The sequence below is a fragment of the Anolis carolinensis genome, chromosome 4 (genome assembly GCF_035594765.1).
Source record: "Anolis carolinensis isolate JA03-04 chromosome 4, rAnoCar3.1.pri, whole genome shotgun sequence".
Taxonomy (NCBI): Eukaryota; Metazoa; Chordata; class Lepidosauria; order Squamata; family Dactyloidae; genus Anolis; species Anolis carolinensis.
In genome coordinates, this window is record NC_085844.1 from 221363403 (window position 1) to 221386118 (window position 22716).

Genomic DNA, 22716 nt, shown 5'->3' on the forward strand with positions numbered 1-22716 from the left:
GATAAAAAAGCCTCTAGCTACCGCCTTAAATGTATCCCAAATTATTTGTGGTTTAACTTCAGGTGTATCATTTATTAAAAAAAATTCCCGCGTCATCAATTTTAGTTTCTTTATATCTTCCTCCTGTTTTAACAAATTGTCGTTTAGCCTCCAAACTCTGGGGTGTTTTCTGTAATTTATTTCCATAGTTAGTGGGCAGTGATCGGAAAGATCTCTCGGCAATATTTGAATTTTATTGATTTTAGTTGAAATTGATTTCGATGTCCAGATCATATCGATCCTAGACCAAATACAGTGCCTATTTGAGAAGAAGGTGTAATCTTTTTGATTGGGATTGTACTCTCTCCAAGCATCTTGCAAATCAAATTCTTGTTTTAGGGCTAGAAAATTCCTAGGCAAGAGGCTAGATTTCTTTTTGCTTTCATTTTTCCAGGTTTTGTCCATATTTTTATCTAAAATTCCATTGAAGTCTCCCATCATGATTATATGGTCACACTCTGATTGATTTAATTTATCTCTTAACAGTCTAATAAATTTTGTTTTAGGACCATTCGGTACATATATATTACATATGAGAATTTTTTCACTTCCTAAGTCAATTTTTACCGCTATTATTCTGCCTTCCTTATCTTTAAATGATTCTTCTGATTTAAATTTTTTGTCAATATAAATTACTACCCCTCTTTTTTTCTACAGTCTGATGAATAATATTCTTGTCCTAATTGATCATTTTTTAGATATTTTACATGCTTTTGGGCTATGTGTGTCTCTTGTAGAGCTATTATATTATAACTCCCTTTTCTTAATTGATTGAATAGTCTCTTCCTCTTACTGGAAGAATTCATTCCATTGATGTTGTTGGAAAAACATTTTATTGACTGTGTAAAATCACTCATCTGCCAAAATTCCTTCTTCTTCCTCTTCTTCCTCCTCTTCGTCCTCTGTCAATTCTTCTTGTTCCTTGTCATTTGATCAACAACCTGTTGCGCCTTCTGCTTCTTCGGGTGAGTCAAATCTTCTTTTTTTTTGGCTTTGTCGGGTTTTTCATGTCTTCTGGCGAGATTTCTGGTATACCTGGTTCGCAGTCTTTCCTTAATTTCTTGTAAAAATCCCTTGCTTTTTCCTCTGACGTCAGCCAAAACTTTTCTCCATTATAGGTTGTCATTATTCCCTCGAATTTTTCCCACCTGAATCTGATATTGCGTCTTTTCAATTCGCCCGTTAGAAAGTAGTATTTCTTCCTTTTGTTCATTATTGATTGGGAGAACTCCTTCAGAATTGTTATTTTCCTTTCTTTGTAAAATACTGGATTGGATGCATTCTCTCGTAAGACGTCATCTCGAGTGCTTTTCTTTACAAAGTGTACTATAACATCTCTAATTCCTCTGTTTTTCTTTGCAAAATGAGTTTGCACTCTATATACTCTGTCCAATTGTCCATTTGCTTCTTGTTCTGTACAGTATAATAATTTTGATATTAATTGCGTGATCACAGCTTTAATATTCTCTTTTGTTTCCTCTTGTATGTTTCTAAATCTTAATTGATATTCTAATTCACTTTGTTCCAATTTTTCTTGTATTTTTTCTAATTTTGTGTTTTTGAATTCCAACCCTTCTACTTTTTTTTGTATTTTTGAGTATGATTTGTCTATCTTCTTTTTCTCCATTTTCAGTTCACTTATATCAATTGAATTTTTAGTCAATTCTTTTTTCATAGAGCCCAGTTCTTCCCTCATTTCTTTTTTTAATTCCATCATTTCTTCTTGTAATAATTTTTTCTGTTGTTCTTGGTTAGCTGCTATAGTTTGAACTTCTTTTTGTAATATTTCTTGATTAGCCGCAATAGTCTGCACTTCCTTTTGTAATGTGTCCTGCTTATCGGAAATTTTCTGTAATTCCCGCAAAATATCTTTTAAGTTCACATCATCATTTAGTGAATTTCTTCGTGTCATGGTTCTCCAATCTTTCGTTTCTTTTTCTACTTTCGATTTTGGTGTATTCATCTCTTTTTATTGTTTTGATATTCTTATTATTTTTGATATTAGCTATTGTGTAAATATTGTTTTTGGTCCTTTTCTCTTCTTCAACTTGGTGTTTGGACTTTTGAGAAAGTTAATGTCTCTGCGTAGTTTAAGTCTATTTTTCCCCCAGTTAATTACTTCATTGCTAATTGCTTTGGTTGTTTTGGAGCTTTTAATTATTTATATTTAGTTTAATTTTGACCGAATTGATTTGATGAATTGATGAGTTTAGATGGAGTTCAGACTCCTCCTTTTACAAGTATCTAGTTGAGTTGTGATCAATTATTTTGTGGAGTACCAATGTGCATGTATTCACTTGTGAATTTGGGGCTTTGTGCACCCTGTTATGCCAAGTATTTAAGACTATTATTAGTCTCTCCTTTTCTTCTTCCTGTGCTTTATACTCAGTAGCTACTTCTCTATTCTCATATATAATCTCTTTGTTTTCCTTATACTATCTTTATGCCATCAACTTCTCCCTCCTTCTGTTATTTTAATTCCTGTTAAATATCTGTCGCTGTCCTACCTTCTCCTCATCTTCTTCTTTAAATCTGTTGTGTTTTGGCTGGGGTGTTATTCTTTTTTTATGCTTTGGACCTCCCGGTCCGTCTTCTTACATCGATCCTCTCTCTTCCGGGACTCTCTGACCCTTCTATATAGTCGTCTCTATTGTTGGTGTTCCCTTAACAGCCTTCCGCTTTTCCTTATTGCTGGGATCTTCTCCCCCCCCCCCTTCACACTTCTCGCTCAGACTCTCGCGTAGCCACGAGATTTGTCTCCTCCTTGCTATCCTCGCACTATCTTCGCTGAAGACATAACAAGCCGTATCAAGGTCGTCTGGTTTCTTCTTCTTTGTTTACGTTACGGTCAGTCTGTCCTCCTTTATTCTGTCCCTGGATGCTTTGGCAAGTCTGCTTGAGGGGTTTATTCGTCAAATTTGCAGAGTTAACAGCTTCACGCCTCACAATTTTTTTTATCCCAATTGAGTCTTAATCAGTTTATCCAGCCGCTCCTTGTTCTTTATACTACCAAAATCCCAGTTGGTTTGCCTCTCTGATGAATTTAGATTGCCGTAACACAGTCCGTTAAATAACCCTCTTAACGTTATAGAGGGGGAGAAAGAGAATGTTGTAATCTTGGTTCCAAACAAATTGTAAAGATCAAAGGCTTTCACCCCCTGTAGTCTTGTAGCCAGCGGTTTCCCCCGGACCCACTCAGCAACCCCCTGTAGTCTTTATCTTTGTCTTTGTCTTTTAGATGAGTTGAGAGTGCCTAGGGCATTTGGGAGGTTTCCAGGCGAATCTCAAACTTAGTAGGAAGGGGGAAGTCCCCCCCTTTTTTTCCCTTAACCCCCCTTTCCTTTCTCTTTGCACTTTTCTCTTTCGCTATCCTGCACTGGAAGTGAATCGAAGATTTGGAAACTTACGTTTCACCGACGGTCCCCCCGTGACCGACTTCTTTCTTGAGTAGTCATTGCTCTTCTGTCAGGATCTCCAATCCTTGACATCTCTGCTCAGCGGACAAAGAACAGATGCCAGCCATAAAGCAGGCCGGCCATAAAACATCAATGACCCTCTGGTATGTGAGAGTCCCTATATATGTGGCACAAAAGCAGGTTCTGGTATTCAGTACAATAAAACTTGTTGGAGTCTACCCGCGTGTGTCTTGGTGCTTTCTTTGGGAGACGGACCCACAGCACAACTGGGAGAAGAGAACCCGACAATTTGTACTGAATCACCTACTTTCTCTAGCTCCTACCTACAGCAACATGGAGGGAGGAGAGAGAGAGAACCAATTGGAATATTCCCAGGGAGAAGAAGCAAGCGCCGACGGAGAAACGAGGGAGGAACCCCTCAGCCTCTCGGAGGAAGCAAGCTCCGATGGAGGGGAGAGGGAAGAATCCCACACCCCCGTGGACGCAGCCACTTCCCCCCCAACCGTGGCCACGCAATGGAGGGTCACGCCAGCGGGGCCGGAGAGGCCGCACAGAGCCGAGCCATCCACCGCCTGGGAGCTTGGCAACCCCCACCCGACGGAGAGTCAAGGAATGCAGGAGATGAGGCAAGAAATAGCACAACTGCGGGAGATGGTCCATTCCCTGATCCTGGCACAACAGCAGGGCAGCCCCAGGGGGCAGAACGCCAGCTCTGTCCTCCCAGCGGCCGCTCCTTCCCCTCCGGTAACCTCCCCCGGCCTCTCCGCAGCAGCCCCTTCCCCCTACAGACAAAGGACTGGGAGAGAGGGGGGGCAGCGAGGCCGGCACTACAAAGAGGAGAGGAAGTTGCAAGTCACCTTTGATGGGGACCCAGAGAAACTGCCTTTCTTTTTGATGTGAGTGGCTACCTTCATGAGCAAGTGGGAAGGCTCTTTTGAAAGCGACATGGACAAGGTCCAACATGTGGCCGACCACTTCGAAGGAGCAGCCTCTGAATGGCTCCTGGCGCTGTACGACATGAGGGCACCGGAGCTCAACAACTTGGATGCCTTCATGGGGGCACTGAGATCCCGCTTTGAAGACCGCCTGCGCAAGCAAAAAGCCAGGGCGAAACTCAGGAGCCTGAAGCAAGGCGCCCGCTCCGTTCAGGACTTTGCCTTGGAATTCAGAAGGCTGGCCTCCTTGCTACCTGAGTGGAACGAAGCCTATAGGATTGAAGTGTTCAAGGAGGGCTTGAGGCCAGACCTGGTGGAATGGGTGCTGGCCAGGGAGAACCCGGGCACCCTGGACAGATGGGTGGAAGCGGCTGGCGAGGGGGAGGTGCTGAAGGAGGAAATCAAAAACTTCCGCCAAAAGCAAACCCCCTCAGCCGGAAGCACTGCGGGCAGAAGCCATGCCCCTTCGAAGAACAGGGACAGGCTTGATCCGGCTGAGAAGGATCGGAGGTGGAAGATGGGCCTGTGCCTACGGTGTGGAGGTGAGGGGCATTTGGCCACCTGAGAACCCGACATCTTCTTGTTCTAAGTGAGCGCGATGGTCAGCTTGTGCGGTCGGTTTGCCACTCCCTGTGCTGCGCTTGCCGCCAGCGGTTTCCCCCGGACCCACTCAGCAATCCCACCTTGAGGGGAGGAACACTACTGGGGCCATTGGGGTGGTCCGCTGGGTACTGCAATCTCCCCCCGCCTCAATCCACGGTAGGGAGTGGGATCTGGCTGTCCCTTTAGCGCAACATCAGGTTGGTTACCAGGAGCCCTGGTAGACCATGTCCGCCATCTACAGTCGCTCACCGGAAGTCCTTCGTAACAAGAAATTCTTGATAGGATTCACAGTTTATCTGGTTATGCTGGTTTGTGATGACAACTACTGTACAGTATATAATAAATGTTCATTTTTTTTTTGTTGAACAATAAATGTGAATTCTTCTTCATGGAAAAATAAGACATCCCCTGAAAATAAGACCTAGAGCATCTTTGGGAGCAAAAAGTAATATAAGACACTGTCTTATTTTTGGGGAAATACGGTACTTCTGTATGTGAGTCTTACTACCCATACTACCCATCCCTACTCAGAGGGATGGGCAACTGGAAAAGAGGCCATTTCCCCTGCAAATCTCTCCCCAAGAAGCTGCACACACCCTTTATGGCAAGTCTAGGCAGTCAAATAATGGCAAAAATGACTTTGTCACCTTTGACACAATATCACAATGCAGATGCTGTCATCTTTTAAGGGGGACTGCCCAGGAAAGCTAAGGTATTTGGAGGAAGTTTAGGTGGAATCTCTTTTCCTGTAGTCTGAATCCATTGCAGGCTGCCAGATATAACAGCAAAATAACAAGGAAGGAATTGTTTTAAAAAAAATAACCATAATAGGAAAATGGTATATCTTCTCTCACATGAGATCTGAGCCAATTAATGGCATATTGATAAAAAAATGCAACTAAAACAACAATTAAGAATCAAAACAAATGGATTATGTACAAAATTATAACACCAAAAAAGAGCATAAGAGAACCCTATAGAAGCAGTTGAAGTATAAGGCTAGAGCAGTGTGAGCCAGGGAACACCCAAGAAATCATATTAAATTATCTAGCAAAAGGCTGAATGAACATGGAACCTGAAAGACAACAATTGCTGTTTCTGTAGAAAATAATTCTATAGAGGAAACAGCCACAGAAAAAAAGACATTTCTAAGAGCCAACCCAAGATATATGCTGTTTAAAATAGAATACCGGCTAAGGTGAGAAAAAAATCCATTTAAGTAGAGCAGGGACAGAGCTATAGATGGATTGCCTAGATGCCATTTTTACACAATGATAGCATTATCCTCCCAGACTCCACTGAACCTCCGAGTAGCCTTTTAGAATGGCAACTTTGTGTGTCCTCCTGAAGAAACATAGCTGGAAATAGCCTACCCGCTCTTGGCTCTCCCCTGGCCACTAGATGGCTTCAGGGACACAAATAGCAGCAAGGCAGGTTATACAGTTAATTGGTCATTGAATAAAAGAGTTGTTGGATGCCTCCCTCTGTAATGACCATAACATGTTACATGTTGGTGAAATGTGGCATTGTGTCTGCAAAAGTCAACAAGATGACAGCTATTTTTTATCCTACCTATGCAAGTTGTTATGCTTCTTGCAAAATCAAGTTGACAAAATATGAAGAAATTATAAAAAAGAAAGAGTTGCTTATGAGGGGGGGGGGGGGTAAATTTTTGCTTCACTTTGCTCAGCTCTAGTATAAAAAACTGTCTAAATAAAAGTATGCCAATCTTCAATGCTGTTAGCAAGACACCTGCCTCAAGCAGCAGAATTCCTAAGAGAACAATAAAAGATTCATTCTAAAAGTGCTATGAACACAGAAATTGTTTTGGTGCCTATAATGATGAATGCATAAGATTAGATTCCCAAAGGTTTAGAGTAAGGAAGGATATATATCTGATGGGGGAAAATGATAATGAAATTGCAGTTCCCATGCCATGCACGTTGATTTTGAAAGGAGAACTCAAATGCTTGTGTTGTGTTAAATCCATGATAATACATTTTGTGGTAGCACTAAGAAACCCTTGTAGCTGAATTCAGGTGATGAGAAAGGATGGAAATTAAACTTAGATTAGGTTTTCCTTCACATCCCACCAGTGAGAGAAAGAGAACAACACAGTGTCAGCTGTCTGAAGCATTGCCATTTATCTGCAGGTTTAGAAATGGAAGATATTTAAATTTACATCACCTTGACTCAAACATTAAAGCTTCTTGCACTGCTAGTGGGGGAGCTAAGCCAAAGTATGGGGGCTACCGTTTCTTTTCTTTCTTCCTTGCTCTTTTTTGGTCTGGCATATCAAAACTGCTGACAATTAAACATAATTGTAGAAATAAGCTCCTTAACAGAATCACCACTGGGCATTTTTCTACTTTAGAGCTAGTAGAAGAAGACAGATTTTATAAGCAGCCTCTGTCAGTTCCTGGCAACTAGGAATGAAGGGGGTGGGTGAAGGAGAAGCAAGCTTGGGGCCACCTTTATCGCATCCTAATTGAAATGTTAAAAGGTTCCTGGTTTCCAGTCATTTCCAAGCAAACACCTCTGCCCTCTTGCATGTTGCTGAACATTAATATTCTCTACAGCCTGGTCTTCATTTTCTATTTCTTCAAGGTAAAATTTTATTTTTTTAAATGAAACATTGTGATCTCTAAACTTTATCAGTTTTTTTTTCATGTCAGGAGCGACTTGAGAAATTGCAAGTCGCTTCTGGTGTGAGAGAATTGGCTGTCTGCAAGGACGTTGCCCAGGGGATGCTCAGATGTTTTCATGTTTTACCATCCTTGTGGGAGGCTTCTCTCATGTCCCCACATGGTTGCCGGATTTGAACCAGCAACCTTCAGGTCAGTAACCCAGCCTTCAAGTCAGCAATCCTGAATTCACAAGGGATTAACCCATTGTACCACTGGGGCTCCTACTTTGTCAGTTGACTGATTTACAACAACCTAGATAATTTGGAAGTGGGGGTAGCACATAATGTCAGATTTTGTGCCAAAATGGGGGAACAGGTTTATTCTATTTCATTTATCTTTCATCTGAGGAGCAAGGCCCTTTCTTACAGAAGTGCAGAAATACACATATGACTTATTTTCTCCCTCACGGGATATAAGGATACAGACAGATACAGACAGCATTCCCAGGTGGTCTAAAAATGGGAAATCTTTGCATACTGTGTCATCATAGAATTATAGAAGCCAAGCACAGTCTTCCAGTTCCCTGAACCGCTCTGATTCTCCGGCATGTGTTCCATGAAAAGTGAAAGTAAATGAAAGTAAGGTTCCCTGAAGTCATAGAATCATAGAATCATAGAATAGTAGAGTTGGAAGAGACCACATGGGCCATCCAGTCCAACCCCCTGCTAAGAAGCAGGAAATCGCATTCAAAGCACCCCCGACAGATGGCCATCCAGCCTCTGCTTAAAAGCCTCCAAAGAAGGAGCCTCCACCACGGCCCCGGGGAGAGAGTTCCACTGTCGAACAGCTCTCACAGTGAGGAAGTTCTTCCTGATGTTCAGGTGGAATCTCCTTTCCTGTAGTTTGAAGCCATTGTTCCGTGTCCTAGTCTGCAGGGCAGCAGAAAACAATCTTGCTCCCTCCTCCCTATGACTTCCCTTCACGTATTTGTACATGGCTATCATGTCTCCTCTCAGCCTTCTCTTCTGCAAGCTAAACATGCCAAGCTCTTTAAGCCGCTCCTCATAGGGCTTGTTCTCCAGACCCTTAATCATTTTAGTCGCCCTCCCTCAAGGTTTGGACTCTTGAGTAGTCATTTGGGGTGGACGATGAGTGGTTTGAGATAATGGTGGCATTTTTCTCCATAAAAAGTCTTATTTAGGTGGGTAGACCTTTCATTTTGCTCCTCTCAAAACTACAATTTGGCCTGGACTTTTCTCTCCAACCCTAAAAGCATGAGAGAGGAATATCAGGAAGACCTCACTGTCTTGAAGATGTCTGTGTATATATATTTCTCATTTTTACACTTGATTTTTTATTACAATACCCTATGTAACTGTGATTCATGTTTAATACATCATGCTTAATGACATCAGTAGAGGCTTTCCCATGTAATATCACCCTTTCACATCACCAGGGCCTACCTCTCATGACAATGGTCCCAAAATATCAGGTTTTGGCCCTGAAATGTCAGGACGTGGGCTAGATCTATCACTATGGTTATAAAAAGAAACTATTCATGATGCCTTTAACCAGGTAAATGGGGAAATCATGTATTTATTTTTAGAGGAATTCTATTCTAAGACAGGACAAAAGATGAATCCTTTGGTAAGTTATGGAAGCTCCCAGTGTTGGCCTCTCTACATGCAATCTACTGCATTATAGCCTGAATCCTGCAAATCAGTGGTTCTCAACCTGGAATTCCCAGGTGTTTTTGGCCTTCAACTCTCAGAAATCCTAACAGTTGGTAAACTGGCTGGGATTTCTGGGAGTTGTAAGCCAAAATCATCTGGGGACCCCAGGCTGAGAACAACTGCTGTAAATTGTGCCTGTTAGAATAGAACCATTGAATCAGAGGCCTTACAAAAGAATTCACTCGGCATTCAACAATTGATTTAATTGACCTACATAAATTGGGATTGTCCATAGGATATCAAGCCTGTGCATGATGCCTGCCACCTCTTCCAGACAGGGCTAAATCCTGAAAGGAACTGGGATTATAAATTCCAGTTTTTCTTGGGATTTAGGCCACACAGTGTGCCCATACCCCATCATTTTGCAGTGTGCTTTTCTCATGGATAGAGGAAGGAGTGCATTTTGGAGTCATGATATGTGTTGCAGGGAGACAGTTCTTATGTAGAGAAAACAGGTCTGATCCTTGGCATTGTTCTTTTGGAGTTTTGAAGTTTTGGTGTTTTAAAGTTTTGGCATTATGGAAGTTTTGGAATTTTACGCTGGCAGGCTCCAGGAATGCAGGGCCTGGTCTGAGCAGGTGATTCTCCAAGGAGGGAGAAAGGATATGGTAATATTTGTATGCATGAAGATGGATGCATGTACATATGTGTGAATGCTGAGTGGAAAATGCCTTTGTCTGTTTGTTAGCCAATGTAAGTGTATGTTGTTTGTGAATCCAATGAAGTTGCATAGAATCTGTATGTCTAAATGTTGTTCTGTAAAAGTTCTTATATACCTCTCACACTGAAATTGCAATAAAAAGCTTTAAAGTTATTGAAAAGCTATTCATTACACTCTTAGAACTTGGAAAATGTTTTTTTGACAACGGCTCCCAGAATGTCCTCGCCAGCATTCCCACTACTGTGGGTACCAAAAACTGTTCCCCAAAAGTAACATTTGTAAATTGTATATTAGGGAACGTATTTTCTTTTTCTAGTATATAATCCTATCTATGAATATATGAATATAGCAGTTATTGTGCCTGTGAGCTATATTGTTGCTTTTCTTCAAGTTTCCATTATTAGTTACCTACTTTTTTCATACTGTGCAATTTGCTCAACTATTTGCTTTGAATGCATCTGAATAACATTACAGCTACCTTTGGGCTGATTCACACTACTATATTACTCTACACAATTATGTACATTGGTAAATGAAGACCTGGAAGAAAATTATTGTGAACTAGGCTGTTTACATACTGTAAACAGTGTGTGGGTTGCTCTACACTTCTCTCCACTGCAGTCATGACCACATCAATGAACTGTTGTAAGTTTTCAGGATCACTAAGCGCTTCCCAGGTTTTCTGCTTTAAATTGGATTATATGAGTTTTGCACTGCCAGATAATCTGGGAAAAACAGAAAACCTGGGATCATATCCTGGGATATAGGGCCTGTCTGGAAGGGCCCTAAGACCAGTGCTACCACTTCATTTGCTACCTGTCTGCCCATTGTGTCCATGCTGCATTCAGGACTGGCCCGAGGAAATTTAAAGGGGTACACAAAAAAAAATTTTGCGCCCCCCCAAGGCCATGGGAGGTGTGGCCGTGCGCCGTGGGAGGCAGGGCCATGTCTGGCCCCACCTCCCGTGCCCTGACCCCACCTCCCGTGCCGGGCGGCCATGCCTCCTGTGGCGCGGACAGCGCGGGTGGCGGGGCCAGGGCGTGCGGTGTGGCAGGCGGGGCCAGACCGGGCCCTGCCTCCCGCGGCGCGCGTCCTGTCCCAGCCAGGCTGCGGCAGGAGTCCTTCCAGCCCATAGCTGAAGCCCAGCCTGGCTGGGTCTTGGCTGCCTCCTGCAAGGACTCCCATCACAGCGGGAGCACGCCGTGGGAGGCGTGGCCAGTCCCACCTCCTGTGGCGTGCTTCCTGGCCCAGCCAGGCTGCGTGCGGCGGGAGTCCTTCCAGGCCGCGGTGAAAACCCAGCCTGGAAGGACTGCCGCCACACGCAGCCTGGCTGTACCAGGGCGCGCCCCGAGGGAAGAGGAGCCAGACCTGACCACGCCTCCTGCAGTGCATGACTATGCCTCCCAGGGGCTCAAGAGCACCCCTTGGAAGATGGCACCCAATGTGGGGGCATGGTCAGTGTGCCGTGTTGGGCCGGGCCTGGCTGGATTAAAAAGAAGGCAAACAGAAGTTTGCCTTCTTTTTAAACCAGCATGGGCACCATTGTGTAGCCAGCCACTGCTTCTACAGCAACAGCAACAAATAAATATAATAACATGAAATCAGGCAAGCTGAGTGGGGAGTGGTAGTGTAGCACTGCATGTAAAGTGCAAGGAAGAGCAGGGCAGCCATGGAGAGTACAACATCACAAAATCATAGAGCTGGACGAGACCACAAGGGCCATTCTGTCCAACCTCCTGTCATGCAGGAAAAGAATAATCAAAGTCCCTCTAACAAATGGACATCTGGTCTCTGTATGGCCATCCAGCCTCTGAGACAAAGGATAGAAAGAAGCTTCTGCCAGCCTAGCAGTTCGAAACATGCCAGTGTGAGTAGATCAATAGGTACCACTCTGGCGGGAAGATAACGGCACTCCATGCAGTCATGCCAGCCACATGACCTTGGAGGTGTCTACAGACAACACCAGCTCTTCGGCTTAGAAATGGAGATGAGCACCAATCATAGCAACCCCAAATGTTAAAACACCAAAAGCAATAGAAATCATAGTTATGGTCTAGAAAAAAATCATCCCAGCTATATGTTCTAAAAATAGCATTTCCAAAAGTAACTTAAAATAATATTTTTGCAGCCTATCTAGAAGAAACCAGTAAAGGTGGCACTTGTAGCCAGAGCCGGCCCTAGGTAATTTTCAAGTGTAAGCAAACAGTATTTCAGCACCCCCCCCCAAAAAAAAACAATCACTGAAAAATAAAAGGTAGAGGTAAATAGAATAAAGAGTTACCTTACAAACCAGAAGTTTATTTACATCATTATTTTCATATAGTTACATTACATAGAATTAACACAAATTAACTTTTTAAGAAGGCAAATATTTTATTAAACTTGGCAACAATTTTAAGTTTTTGTTGTTATTTTTGGTCTACAAATATTACATAAAGGTCTCCTGGTCATGCTGTCTCTTCAGAATATTTTTCAGACTTCGGGCTTGCTAATAACAGAGAACTCAATCCCATACTTGTTGAGTCTGTCAATCAGTTTTGTTTTGGAGAACACAGCCCCAGGAGAATAGACACTTCCTTTTTAAGGAAGTGAACTCTTGCCCTTCACAATTCCACACCAGCCTGGACCATTGCAATGGGTATGGCAACATAGCCAGCCTCTGACCCCTTCACTTGATATTTTAACATCCAGATTTCATTAACACAAATTAACTTGAACACTTTTAAAATTAAAAAAAGATTTTTTTCTGGCTTTCAATTTTGAAAACTCATGTACTAGTAAGTCTGTTTCCATTTCATCCAACAAGTCATTTTCAATGGCCAAGGTTGCTAGTCCACTCAAGTGGACTTGGCTCAAAGTTGATCTTACGAACATTTTTATAAGTTTTAATTTTGAAAAACTCCTTTCACCACTGGCCACGGATACTGGAAGCATTAACAGAATTCTCAATGCAATATAAACATTTGGGGAAGTATTCACATAACCACGTTTGGTTATGAAAGACAAGGCTTCAGCTGGGTGACTTCCAAGAGGCAGCATAGGTGCAAGTATTTGTAGCTCATAAAAAATATTTATGAATTGAAGGCTTCCTCAGACGGGCTCCGTATCATATCTTTCTCTACTCCAGGGAAACTGAAGAGGACAGAGAAATGGTCTTGGCCTTTTCCTCCTCTGTGTTAAAGCTGTGTTGTGGCCATCCATGAATTCTTGATTAAAATAGTTTGTGTGTGTGTGTGTGTGAAGGGATTATCACAAAACTGAATAATAAACTCTCCAATAAAACAGCGCCTAAAAAGGCTGAATGAAGGGATGCAGTGTGCTGCCTTTCCTGAGGGAAATGAAGTTAAATGAAAACAGACTCGTCTTTCGGTGCATCTGCATTGTAGAATTAAAGCAGTTTGGCACCACTTTAACTGCCCATGGCTCAGTGCGATGGAACCATGAGAGTAGTAGTTTTACACAGCCAAGAAACCCAGAATATAAAGGCAAAAAATCCCACAATATCTGCTTTGAACTGGGTTATCTGAGTCCACACTCAGATAATGTGGGCTTTTCTGCCTTGATATTCAGGGATATAGGGCTGTGTGGAAGGGTGCTCAGAGAACACAGTTCAAAACAGATATTTTGGGATTTTCTGCCTTGATATTTTGAGTTATATGGCTGTGTGGAAGGGCCCTGAGTCCATACTGCCATATATTCCAGTTCAAAGCAGAAAATATGGGATTTCATCCAGCTGTGTGGAGGGGGCCTCGGTTTGGTGCTGGCACCTCACCAAAGTACAAACTTCCATCATTCCCTAGCACTGAACCATGGCAGTTAAAGCAGTGTGTCAACCTATATTAATTCTACAGTATAGACCCAGCTGCGGAAGCACTCTTCTTGAAGCACAATGGCACCGGGAAAGGAAAAGGAGGATGCACTTGGCGTGTGGAAAAGGCTCAGGTGCCATTTGTCCCTCCATCTCCATTCACAGAAAAAATGAAGTTCCCAAGACATTTTGCCTTGGTCCTGGAGTATCAAGGCTTCTCTTCCCAAACAGGGTGGCCTTCCCTTCTCTTTCTCTCCTAGAGTGAGCTTGGAAGGAGCTTAGGAAGTCAATGCTTCCTCTCAGTCCCACCCCCACCCCCCACCCCCAGGAGTGAAGAGAGAATACATTGTAGCACTGGATGTTGGCTTTCACGCTGGGAAAATTGGGCACTCTAACTGAATTCTCTGACTATGGGCCCTTCCACACAGCCATAAAACCCAGAATATCAAGACAGAATAACCCACAATATCTGCTTTGAACTGGGTTATCTGAGTCCAGCACAGCCAATGATGGGGAATGCTGAGTGTTACAGTCCTACAATCCATGAAGGACCACAAAGTTCCCATCTCTGCTAAATGCAGTTTTGGGGGGACATAAGTCTCAAGAATCTATGCTATCATTATCACATATTCATATTTCACAAGCAACTTAACTAGGTGGTATCCTCTCATAATTTCGAAGACTGTCATATTTTTCTACCTCATTGTGAGATTTATCACAACGGCCATCTTAGTAAACTATAGCCCATATGCAATATCTTCTTTCTGATTTTCCTTTCTCTATGCATGTACATGGCACAAATATACATTATCTTTCCCACCGCAGATTCATTTCCTCCTCCCCTACCAAGCTTGCATTGGCATTCATATTCATTGTTACATTTTAACAGGCTTTCAGCTTCACTTAAATGTGTTTTAGAACAAATAAAAAAACCCTAAATTGATTCATGAGAATTTGCTATATTTTAATTATGGAGTGTGTTTTTCAGTGATTTAAAGGCTGAAAAGAGTTTGAAACAGTCTGAAATTCAAGGAGAAAATGAGAAACATGACATTTTAAAATGGAAACCAATTTTCTTCAACTTAAAGTGCAGCTCATATAAACCAAATTATAAATATACTATATGACGATAATGCTACAGAGGGCCACTTATGGAAATATGATTAGTAGTGCAATTTTCTGTGTGATTTCAAATGCTTTCCTCCCCCATTCTCCCACCCTGAAACTATCTTTAATGAAACTAAATTCAAAAAAAGCCACATATTTTCAAGCAAAAATAAAATGACAAATCCAATATGGAATAGCTGGAGGCATTTCATAATAAACCTTCATTGTGTCACATATGTCTGTGTTATATCCTTGGAGGGCTCCAGGTGAATTTGCAAAACATTATATTATCTTGAATAAAGTGAGTATGTCCATAAGTGTGTATGTGTGCAAAGACTTTGACTGATATGCAATAGAGTCCTAGAAAATCATCCCACTTAAAATTCAGAACTAGGACCTACAACTCTCTCTGTTAAGTTTTAGAAAGAAATGGAAAAGTTTTTTTTCTTCAGAGCAAGGTCAATTTTTAGAGTCGGGGGAAATTCAAATATGGTAGCTTGGAACAATGTTTTCTTTATGAGCGAATTTACAATTTAGCAACTTGGTAAAAAATACCCTGTCCAATAAAGTGCACACAATACAGATTGGTGTTTGAGGAAATTAGATATAGATAGATAGATAGATAGATAGATAGATAGATAGATAGATAGATAGATAGATAGATAGATCTGACTCATTACTAAAATCCTAGGATCTCAACTTTCAGCCATTTGTTAGGGAAAATAAGGAGGAAATGTAGCATTTCAAAGGGATCAATTCATAAAAGATCCAAGTACTGAATGAGAGAAGAATACCACTGAATTCCTTTTCAGTGGGCTCAGAGTAGCTAATGTAGGCTCATAAGTGACCAGAGTGATACTTCTGCTTTGGAGAAATGATGAAGTATGCCCTGCGCAATGTCAGAATGGCCCAATAATGGCTAGCTAACCAACTGTAAATACTGGCCCAAATCTACAGCCAGGGAGACCTGTAAGAGCAGTGTCTGTGGCTACTCCTATGTGATATGATATCATTAGATTGTAAAAAAAGAAAACAGTTGTAACTATGGAAACATTTTATCTTGTATATAGCCCCATTCAGATTCTTCAGAATATAGCTAGGCTTCTCAACCTCACAAGTGGCAGCCAATGAAGCAAATAAATGGCATGCTTGGCATCACCTTTTGGTTTAAATCCCATTATCAGAAAAATTAGTAGAGTGAAATATAATTGCACAGTCCAAAAATATGCACAGATCCTTAAATCAATTGAACATGTATAAATGTTGAATTACAATTTCCCCACTGATTCATTAGGTCTATTGTAGTTGGAATTAGCAATTGGATAAACATGCAAGTACTTGGTAATTTCTAGAAAATGTTAGTTTTTAGAATATTTCAAACTTAGTCTAAGAGCCACTACAATCTCTATAAAATATTGGACTAGATAATGCATTGTGTGACACCATGGGTCTAAAGCAGGGCCATAGCAAAAAAAAATTGGGGGGGAGGGGGGCTTTGAAACTTTTTTTTAGCAAATCACAGTAGTTCCATAAACCAAAATAATTTAAAAATCAGGCTCCATCGATAAACTTCAGTGGACACTCAAGACAGATAGACTTCAATGGACACTCATGGGGATTTGTTTAACCAGTTAAAATTCATAAATAAACCAGGTTTTTAAAAAAATCTTGAAAAAAATTGGGGAGGGGGGATTGAACCCCTAACCGCCCCCCACCCCTCACCCCCCGGCTACAGCCCTGGTCTAAAAGCCCTGGACACTAAATATGGCATGCTATCTGGAACTTTAAGAGTTGAGGCTATGCTAAATTATAATGCTCTTTTACACAGATATTAAAAATTCAGACTCTCTTTGGCATCTAGTCACATTACTGACATGCAGTTGAGAGATGGACCTAGATTTAGGATTGTCAACCTAGGAGTTCTGTGGTAGGGGACTGTCATAGTAAGTTGACATTCAGTGGGGCGAACTGGCTAAAAATGCTTTTAGAGAAGCCAGCTTCTTCAAAAATGTCATAATCACCCTCCTCCTGAGAGTTCATTTTCAGAAGATGAATAAGACTTATGCCAGCTAAATCCTCCTCCAGCAATTCAGCCTGATGGGCAGCCATCCTCCTCCAATTCAGTAAGAAGGAGAACTGAAGGGGAGATCACCAAACCCTCTGGAGAAAAGACAACTCATGTAGTTTTCTGATGCAGCAAAAGGCTATCTGGCCACAGCTGTGGAGAATACTCATTAAATATTATTTGGCATATAGGCATGAGATGTGCCCAGGGTCAGCTGAAGCTATAAGCCAGGTTAGCAACTGTGGATGGTGCAAAATCCACTAGGGGCGCCAGTGAGGCCCGTTTCAGGCATTCTCTCCTTGACATTTCCAATTTCCAATTTCCAATGTCTTCTGAACACATGTATGCTTTTTTTTCTTCTAGGCAAGTGCTTTGGTCTTACTGAGCCCATATTACTATTTCTATTACCATCAGTGTTTCTAGAGCTATAGGACTTCCATCTAATTGCCTATTGGGTCCAAACAGAAAATGTCAGGTCCAGTTTTTATTTTATCTTTCCCTCTCTGCAAAAGATCAAAAAAGATGCAATCATTTCTCAAGTGGAATGAATCAGTACATGTTGAGTATCCCTCTAAAATCTGAAAAATTCCAAAATCCAAAATTGTCCAAGTGGATGATTCAGATAGTGACTTTTTGCCTTCTGACGTTTCAATGTATAAGAACTTTGTTTCATGCAAATTATCTAAAATGCAAAATATTTAAAATATTGTATATTTTTGGATGATACAGCCGGCCTGGACCCTTTCCAGTCAGGTTTCCGCCCTGGCCATGGGACGGAGACAGTCCTGGTTGCCATTACAAATGAACTTCGTCGCCAGTCTGATAGCGGTGGATCAGCGCTACTGGTACTTCTTGACCTTACTGCAGCATTTGACACCGTTGACTACTATCTAATGATTTACCATCTCGCCATGTCCGGAGTTCGCGGTCAGGCCCTCAATTGGTTCAACTCATTTCTCCGAAACCGGAGCCAATGCGTGGAGTATATGGATCTAGTCTCTGAAAGATCTTCCCTCCTATGAGGGGTACCCCAAGGTGCAATTCTCTCCCCTCTTCTCTTCAACATCTACGTTAGACCCCTTGCTAGTTTGGCTCGGAGTTTCGGCCTAGACTGCTATCAATATGCGGACGACACTCAACTCCTTCTGTGCTTGGAGCCTGGAGCAACATCAATACCAGGCAATTTCACCTTATGTCTGGAGGCTCTGTCGAACTGGCTACGTGCTAGTAGACTGAAGGTGAACCTGGCAAAGACTGAGATTCTCTGGCATGGCCGCTCGATTGGTCTGACCCATTTGCTACCCACCTCCGATGGTGCTGCCCTATCTCCTTCACCTACCATTAAGAGCTTGGGTGTCGTTTTGGATTCGCAGCTGACAATGGAAGCTCAGGTCGCTGCTGCTAGCAAACAGGCCTTTTTCCATCTACGACAAGTGAGGCAATTGGCACCCTATCTATCTGATGAGGCTCTGGCAACAGTCATCCATGCCACGGTCATGTCTAGGCTGGACTATTGCAACACCCTGTATGTTGGCCTTCCGATGTCCACGACCCGAAAGTTCCATATTGTTCAGAATGCGGCAGCCAGGCTACTCACAAGAACACCCATGAAATGCCATATAACACCAGTCCTGCAGCATTTGCATTGGCTTCCAACTGATTACCGTGGTCTATATAAGATGCTAGTTCTGACCTTTAAAATTCTTTACAGCCAGGGTCCATCGTACCTTAGGGACCATCTCTCCTTCTCCCATCATTGGAGGTCGCAACGACCATCCCAACGCGACTTACTTTATGTACCGGGTCCTAGAGAAGTGCACTTGGAAAGGACCAGACGCAGAGCTTTTTCTATTTCTGCCCCTACCTTATGGAATGCCTTGCCGCCCTATATGAGAGCCATGCGTGAGTTAGGGCCTTTTAGCCTAGCACTTAAGACCTGGCTTTTTACTAGAGCTTTTGATCTATGTTAATTTTATCAATATTTGTATGTATGTATTTTTATCCTTTACAATTTAGCTTGTAAATCGCGTAGAGCATCTTGGATGGAGGGCGATTAATAAGTAATTAAATGATGATGATTATGATTATGATGATGATATAAAGTTACCATCAGGTATGTGTATAAGGTGTGTATGAAACATGAATGTATTTTGTCTTTAGATTTGGGTCCCGTCTCCAAGCTATATCCTGCAAGTAATTGTCCAAGATATGTATATACAAGTACTCCAAAATCTGAAAAAATAAAAAATATGCAGAACTATTTTGGTCCCAAGCATTTCAGATAATGGATATGTAATAAGTACTAAAAGTTTAAGCAAACTATTTGTTGTTAGGGCTCATTTGATGGTCCTTGTATATATATCTGGATAACAATCCATTCAGTTAGTTGCACTCAGATTATTTGATTTGGGGGCAAGAAGAAATTTTATTGGCAATAGGCTTTGATGTGAACCTGGCTTTTGGAGGCATCAACTGGTATAGAACTGCAGTAGCCAGACTCTACAAACAAATGTTTTGGTGTTTGACCAAAAGTTCTTCCATATAACATCCAGGGAATTGTGCTCCATAACATGAGGTGAAACTATTTTGTCCCATGTTTCAAGTTGGGATATGCTCTGGAATTTCAGAAAAATTCTGGAGCAGGCCCACAGCTCAGAGTTAGTGTGAATACCTAGACAGGCTCTAATCTGAATTGTCCCACTATCCAAATGGCCTGGTACTGTCATCCCATTTTCCCAGCATGCTGCAGTGCAGAAAAAAAGAAAATACATCAGACCAATGTCACTTTTCTATAACCACAGCAAACAGACACAGAACTCCAAACCATTCCTGGCTGTGCAAAATATTCCTGGCTATCATCAACAAAAGTACTTGGTTACAGCCAGGAGCTCTGTGGAGCTCCATAATAATTTGTTAGTGGTGACAGGAGATAATAAGGTGACATTCTAGTGGAGCAGAACTGATTTCAACCCCACTATATGGTCTGGATGCTTCCCTGGCATTGTTACAGGACAGAGGCGAACAATATAACAATAGAGATGCAGTGGCATGAGTAGATGAGCCCTGTAATAGTTACTTGTTTCAAACCATTTCAAAATGCAGTCATTTACAAATAATAGCATTTCATTTAGGTTGATTACCTTAACTCATGCAATTTTAATGAAGTCAAATTTTCTTAACTTTCTTTTTTAAGATAACAAAAATAGCAAGTTTCTACTTCTAAAACCTAGAACAGGCCTTATTACTGGACAATGATTGCAGTATAAAATTGCTCAGTCAATGTGGAAAGTTTCAAAAATTCATTTATGACTCCAGAAGCAAAGGAAAGCTAATAATAAGGGTGTAGATAAAAGGGTTTTGTGCTTTCACCCAGCAATGGTGTCTATGGCAGATTTGAGTCATTAAAACTCATGCATAAAATAGAAGGGTGGGGAAATTACAATTAAAAAACTAATGATTTTTTAAAAAGTCAAATTAAGAATGCAACTAATCCTGGTAATGTAAGGATTTTCCCAGTCCTGAATGCTGAATGAGCAAAAAGCTCTCAGCAGGCTACATGAACAAATCCTAATGTTCCAGTAAGATAAGTCTGTTATGATATTGTTCACTCAATTATTACTGTTCTGGGTTTTTGCCAAGTAGGAAGCCAATGAAATCAATAGTAATATAAGAATTCTTAATACAGCATGTATGCGCAGATAAAACCAATCCTAATTAAACACGTATTCATCACTAAGGCATTCCGTCCTTACCGGTGACTATAGACCATGTCCTCTCTTGAATACATTTCACTATATTTAAGTTCCAATTACTAATTACCATGCAGGAGGGTCACCTTTGTCCTACACTGATTGTTTAATTTGGGGCCAGTTTGGAGTGTTATGCTTTGGACTGGCCTCTGATTAACTATGTTGATGGCCACCCATACTCTGTGTAATGTCACATCAACCCATAGCCAGTGCAGTCAGTCTGAGACTACATCAGTTCCACTGGCCCATCCCCTTATCCACACTGGCCACAGAGCTCACAGTAAAAGTCTGGTGATTACAGTCACATCTGCTAAAATCATACTTCCATGTACTTCCATGATTCGCAAGTAGAGGAGAAAGCAATCTCCTACCTCTTGCTAGGTATCCCATGCTGAGTTTACAGGGAACTCTGCGGCTGGTCAGGAGTGGTAGAAATAACATGTGGATAACCTATCACCTTCCCTATGCAGATAACTCACCCCTTTTGCTGATCAATGCAGTGGAAAGAGGGTGGTGGTGGAGTGTAATCTAGCTGTCCACACAGCCATAATTCTCAAGGGAACTCTGGAGTGTCCTACAAATTTCAGAATATCCTCAGGCAAACTTTGTTTACTGTAGAGCAAAGATGAGTTAAAGGCTACAGACTCAACAGAAACTGGCTTAGAACAAGGAACAGCAAATACAAGTAGTCTCTGTTTCAAATCATTATATTTGTCACTTGCTTTCCATCAGCTAAAACAATTCAAGTGAAAAGAGCCAAGTTAAAAAACAACAACAACAAAGAACGAAATGGGGGACTAGATGAGACCACTGGCATAAGAGGAGGAATAGATAGCTTTCTCCTTCCTCAAGCAGTTCCAAATTGACTTTGGTAAAGTAGTAGAAGAAGGAGTGGTAAAGTAGTAGAACATGGAGTTAACATAGGGACACTATTTTACTATGCCATCCTATATAATGGGATTTGAACATCCATGAATTTTGATATCCATGTGGAGTAAGAGTGGTCCTGGAACCCCATCCCAGCAAATATCAATGATCAATTGAATTGCTAAATTATTTTATCACTTTGGTGGTGCAGTGGGTTAAAGCCTTGTGACTTGAAGGTTGGTTGCTAACCTTAAGGCTGGCATGTTTGAATCCAACCCGGGGAAAGTGCGGATGAGCTCCCTCTATCAGATCCAGCTCCATGCAGGGACACGAGAGAAGCCTCCCACAAGGATGGCAAATGCATCAAAACATCTGGGCGTCCCCTGGGCAACATCTTTGCAGACTGCCAATTCTCTCACACCAGAAGCGACTTGCAGTTTCTCAAGTCACTCCTGACACACACAAAAAATCACTTTGGTGATAATGAAAAAGATGGTGGAAGTTTCTGGAAATCTGTTTCTGAAACATTGCATGATCAGTGGAAGGGGACGAGAAAGAGCACAAGAGAGGAGGGTGAAAGTGGACCCAAGATATTTCAAGAAAGGTTTTGAAAGGCAACTGAGGACTATGCAGGTATAATCAAAACAAAATGAAACTGAACATCTCAATGCTTCCAGATTTTTTTTTCTTTCTGGATGCTGTCTGGGAGTCCATCTACACTGCAGAATTAGTGCATTTTGACACCATTTTAACTACCATGGCTCAATGTTATGGAATCCTGGGATTTGCACTCTTTTATAAAGACCTTATAAAACTACAAGTTTCATGATTCCATAGCATCAGACCAAGGCAGTTAAAGTGATGTTGAACTTCATCAGTTAATTCTACAGTGTGTATGCACCCTCAGACATGGATTGTTCTATGTATCTAGCAAAAAGATTGTGCTACTATTCTGTTCTTTCATTCTTGAACAGATTTTCTACATTATAAAAGAACAGAGGAAGCAGAGAGAAAATGGTTGCAGTTGCCTTATGACATCTGAACTGCCCTCACACCATGAAATTATATGAAGGTGGCATGGAGACTTCACATTTGAAGCCTTTCCC